Raw genomic sequence first — 6,000 nt, forward strand, 5'->3', positions numbered from 1 at the left:
AATATTAAGAATTGTCTGTCAGAACTATGTGAATATAAAACCTGATTAAAAAAAAATAATAATAATGTAATGGGAATGTGTTAGAAATGTAGTACAGTCTAAAGTATATATTGCATATTTTCTTTGAAATGTTGTGGAGTAAAAGTCGAAAGTCACCGAACTTTACAGATACTATAATAAGGAATAACAATGTTATGCCGCTGCCGCAAAGCGCAAAAGACCAGAAGACTACTACATTCGAACGCACCGGTGGACCCAAGCAGCATAATTTACCTTCTGCTGTCAGCATTGCTCTGTTGCCAGGCAGTGGAAGCTGCAAAGTGCACAAGAATGGTCTGTTTTCAAATGAGTATTAAAAAACATTATGGCTTCATGTTAATGCGACTGACAGGACTCCTGAAAGTACCATATTGACATTTCTACTTCATTAAATGTATGTAAGTACTTGCTCTCCAATATACTTAAAGTATTAAAAGTAAAAGTACTTGTCTGTAATACACTGTACTACTGAACCTATTTTCTGTGGATGATGCTCATGCAGATACTGGTTATAATTGACAAAATAAAAATACTATTTGTGATGTCATAGTAATTTACAAGGATATGGACAAAATGAATCACGGATGAGCAGTTTGATAGATCCAGTAAGTGATTTTGATAGATATAAACATAAATCCTGAGTTAAATGTATAAAATAATGAAACTGTGTTAGAAATATAATACAGTAAAAAGCCAAGATGTTCGTTTTGAAATGTAGTGGAGTAAAAGTGGTCTCCAAAACTGGACTTTAAATGCTTGAAAAATGTTTAATAATGAAATAGTTGTATTTTGTGCAGTAGAAATTGTCTTATTTTTGTTTCTTTTCAGCAGTTAAACGGTGCATGGGGCTGAGGGGGCCGAAGAAGCTTTGTGGGTCACCACCACTTCCCATTTGCCAAGCTGCTCCGGAAGCCAGCACCCCTGGGGGTGGGGGGCCAGCGGGTTGTGGGGTGCACCGTGGCCCCACTGCGGAGATGGCTGAGATGGGACGGTTGGGAGGGGGTGGTACACCTGGGGAGCAGGGAGGCAGCAAGGGCTGATGGGAGTTGGAGAGCTTGGCATGATTTATGTAAGGTACGCTGCACTTCCTCAAGCAGTAACCACGAACCGTCCGCACATTACCCACAATCCCCTGCAGCCCTTGTGTGAGCACACAGGCGGGGAGTGGCATATTGGACGGGGTCGGCTCTGCAGAGGGTCAGATACTGAAGGTTCTAACGGAGGAAACTCTTCTGTGCATGTTGTGTTTCCTTCTTTCACAAGCCATGGTTAAAGCCAAACTGTGAAGCTCTTTCTCACTATTCCTCCATCCTCCTGTTCTAGTTCTGTTCTTCAAAATGAACTCAAAACGTTAAACCTCACTTGTGAAAATATTATATTATCATTCCAGAAGGAAAGCAAATATCACGCAAAGGAATATACTTTAGATTTCACTTCAAACCTGGGAGGTTGTTCTGGATTCCCCGTTATCTTTCAGTTATTTTAGTCAGGCACCTGGTCGGGAACTCAGGTAGTCACAGGGGTCCTAGTGCCCATCAAGCTCCATATGAATCTCTGCAAATGTAAAATATAAACAATAAACACTAATCTCGCGAGCTAATCCAACTACGGTTATAAACAAATAGACTCCAAATTCGAATGAAATGAAAAGCAAATGGTTGAAAACGAAGGCAAAGACTCACTTTATCACATTAAAGGTTGATACATTCCACAATTTGTTGTTTCAGTGATAAAAAGTCATGAGAGTGCTGCTTTCGGTAGTGCGTCATGGACGGAATGTGAGACGCACCCGGTGTGAATTGACGAATCTACAAAAAGACGTGACGGTACCGCCTGCGCGACGGTAAGGTGTCTCTTCAGGTGTGGCCCAGGGGTAACACTGCACACTACGCTGGCTGTGTATCCCACAATGCATTGTCAGGTAAAAGGTTCGATGCAACGTCGTCATGATAACATGCTGAAAGGAAGTGAGGCGTCTACATGTCGTCAAGTCGTATGTCCGAGAAGACATAGACACCACAGCCTGTACCTCACTACTCTACCTCTACTTTATCGACCTCTACTCTACTCTACCTCTACTCCACCTTTACTCTACCTCTCTCTACTAGGAATCTACTTTACTCTACCACCCTCTACCTCTACTCTTCCTATACTTTCCATTTATTTTTCCTCTACCTGTCTCTACTCCACCCCTACTCCACCTTTACGGTACCTCCACTGTTTTCTATTCTCCCGCTACTCTGGTTTTCCTCAATATCTTGACAAGATGTATAACATTATTTGATTGCTTACATATTTGACATCTATCTGCTCTTTTTGATGTTGAACCAGAGTGAGAGTCAGAGTCATGTGACCTCTCACCGGTCACCTCAGATTGATGCGTGTAGTTTGTGTAAACACTCAACAGGGAACCATGGGAACCCTGTTGGTCACGCTAATCGTTTTATATTTCTGGATGTGAGCCAATCATTTGAGATGGGATTAAAGGACGGTTTCAAACTGGTCTGATAATTGGGTTGACACGGGTAAATCAACATGTGCGTGTGTGTGTGTGTGTGTGTGTGGGGGCGGGGGGGGGGTTGCTGAAGTGTATTGTTTCCTGATGAGGAGATGAAACATTATTACAAGGGTGGTTTACATAAATAGCAGTCAGTCTCCCAGATAACTGGAAAAAGTAAAGCTCCGGTCGGTGTCTTTTGGATCCGTCCCACAGTCGCAATCACGTGGCATGGAGGGCACTGTAAACAAACCTGAATGCCTCACACAGGGCACAAACATAGAAATCTTCCTTTTAGCGCACACAACATGTGCTGTTTCACTTTCCTTGACTTAGATGTTAATAGGCATTCAGTGGGTTATTTTGTGGTCGTCGGGGGCCCGATCACGTCTTGCTCTGGTCCTAACACTGAAGAAAGAGAAGATCGCTGATTGGGAGCTTCTGCAGCAGCTGTCAGGTGGATCATGAGGCCAGTGACGAGTTTCGAGACAGACGACGAGTAAGTGATGGATCAGAGTTTTCTACCCAGTTAAGCGACCCCAAAGGTACAGTATGTAGTCCTTTCCTTTATATAGGGCTGTCAATTTAGTCTGGACAAATAGCCTTCTAGCTAAAATCCAGGAAAAGGAGGCGGCCGGGAAACATAATACAAACAACATTGTCCATGCACAAGTCCTTCACAACAATGCAGATAAAGTATATAAATCACAGCAAATAATATTGTAAATAATACACTGCAAACTGTATAAAGTAAATTTACACCAAATAAAGCACTGCAAACCATATTATATTAATAAACACACTGTGGTGTGGGGGAGGTGTGGTCTTAAGCAGCTGACCTGTCTTGGATCTAGTTTATTGGGCTCGGGACATGGGATGACTATAAGCCTGTTGCTCGTCAGAGCAATCAACGAGTACAGGTTAAATCACCTATCCCCACACACACGGGAGGCGCCCTTGTCATGACATGTTTCCATCTGCTCCAGGGTTGCTCCATCTTGCCACTCTCTTCAATAAACTGATATGTTTCAACACCATTGCCTGTGTCTCTGTCGGAGCGCCCCGAAAAAGCAACTCGGGTGGCATGTGTTCGGTGGAACTGCCACACACACACAAATAAAACTATAGCCCCTTTTCCACTTGTGCTGAAATCCATAAATCTACTGGCAATATTTCGTATTGGCGCCATGTGGGAAAGGGTCCTGATGCTCCGTAAAATTTGTTCCATAAATGTCCTCACTCTTGACCGAGTATAATTTGACTATAACTTGAATTATTTTTGGACGTGTGGGAATGGAAGCAGTAAAATTGCCGTAAAATAAAAATTTCAAATCAAATTTAATTACAAATAGTGGGTTACCAATATTTTTCTTTCATACAAATATATTTTAAAAATCGTTTTTTTGGGGGAAAATAATAAGCATTCTGGAAAATGCCAAGACGGATCTAAACTGTGGCACTCGACTGCAAAGACAAGACACTGAAACACTTCTAGTCTCTACTGGGACAGGTCTCTATATTCTTAAATTTTACTGTCCTTTACAGTTAAGGGTGCATTTCAATTGTGTGGTTGCATCGGGCACAAGCGCTTCGCTTGCCCGCCGGCTGCACCGTAGCACAGAGTTTACCTTTAGGGATCAAGTGAACAATGAGAGGGAGAATGGGTGGAGAATGTTCTTTCTCCGGAGGCAAAGAGTGTAGGACAGGTTGAAAATGATCACACTGATTTAATAACATTCGGTTAGGGTTACTGCATCTGGGAGCGGGGGCTCCCCTTCAGTCAGCAGAGGGAAGAGTCCGCAGGGCGGGGAAAAGGGGAGATGAGGCGTTGGTCTATAAAACGGTTGTGTTGCCTAGCCTCGTGTATTATAAGACACCTTTCGTGCAAGCTTTACGTAATGTATACATAACAGTCATCTATGTGGGAACAGACGTCATACAGAACTTTTCTGTAAAGGAGGCTATGTGGGAATGACAACCTAGTGCCTTTGCCAGATATTTTTTATGCAGCAATGTTACGGATTCCATGTGACAAAGGGGCTTCTGACAGTAATTGTTCCCTTCGTGACACTGCTACTACAACAACTACAACTACCTATAAAGTTTCATATCCATCTTACAAATGTTAATATCATATCATCTTTTGTTTTGCAGACAAAATAATCTGAAACTTAGCGTAAATTGCATTTTGAGACTGGTGGTGGTCTCGAGGCACATTGAGGGCATGGTGGTGGTCTCCAGAGACGCTATGGGCATAATGGTGGTCTCCAGGGTCACTCTTGGCTTGGTGATGGTTTCTAGACTTGTTAAGGGTATGGTGGTGGTCTCAAGTCATGTTCAGATTATGGTGGTGGTCTCAAGGGCTGCTGTGGGCTTGTCGGTGCTCTCCAGGGATGCTGTGGGTCTGATGATGGTCATTACGTTTCATTAGACCATACTATAATGTGGTGTGGGGAAGGTTTGGTTGAGAAGCCACCCCTTACCTGGATCTAGGTGATTGGGTCAGAGTGGCTGCATACCTGTTGCTCATTGGTTGGTCTAATGAGCAGCAGGAAAACTGCCATACCAACACACACTCAGGATAGGAGCCCTGTCATGACATGCTCTATCTTCTCTTGGCTAATTCCAACTGGCCCACTCTCTACAAAAAACTGTGTGTCTGTAACACTGTCTTCTGTATCTCTGTGCTGGAGGTCGCTGCACAGGTGCCACTGTGGCAGTTTTGCCTACCACACACCACCCAAGTGGCATGTTCAGGGCCCTCCGGCACAGAGACACAGAAGACGGTGTTGTAGACGCACAGTTTATTGCAGAGAGTGGGCCAGTTGGAATTTAGCAAGGAGCAGACAGAACATGTCAACACAGGGCTCCTATCCTGAGTGTGTGTGGGGATGGCAGTTTTCCTGCTGCTCATTAGACCAACCAATGAGCAACAGGTATGCAGCCACTCTGACCCAATCACATAGATCCAGGTCAGGTGTGGCTGCTCAACCAGACCATCCCCACACCACATACAGTATACATACATAGTCCATTTATATATATTTAAATGTATTTCATTGCATTTTTCTGTAGGTTGTATGTCAGTATGTTTTCCTTTTTGCCTATGCTCTTATATTGTAAAGACACATAACAGTCTTTTGTTTTTATTAGGCTGCATTCTTTCCCCAGCCTCATACTGGGCTGAAACCTCCATCGGACACGGGTCTCTAATTCTCCATTCATCAAATATTTAATTGTAGTTGTCAGGTCCCAAGGGTGTACAAGGTATTGAGTTCCAGTGTAATCTCCAATTTCCCTCAATGCCACACACAAGCCGTGACTTTTACCCAGACCTCATTCAGCCAAAGATCTATTCATTAGTTTGTGCAACACCGTGCCGCAATCTTCAGCCCAATTTCAGCATAACATCCTAATTTTATACGGCCGTATGTTTCCACATAAAAAAGCTCAGTGAACTGTGG

The sequence above is a fragment of the Zeus faber genome (assembly GCF_960531495.2).
Source record: "Zeus faber genome assembly, chromosome: 1".
NCBI classification, from domain to species: Eukaryota; Metazoa; Chordata; class Actinopteri; order Zeiformes; family Zeidae; genus Zeus; species Zeus faber.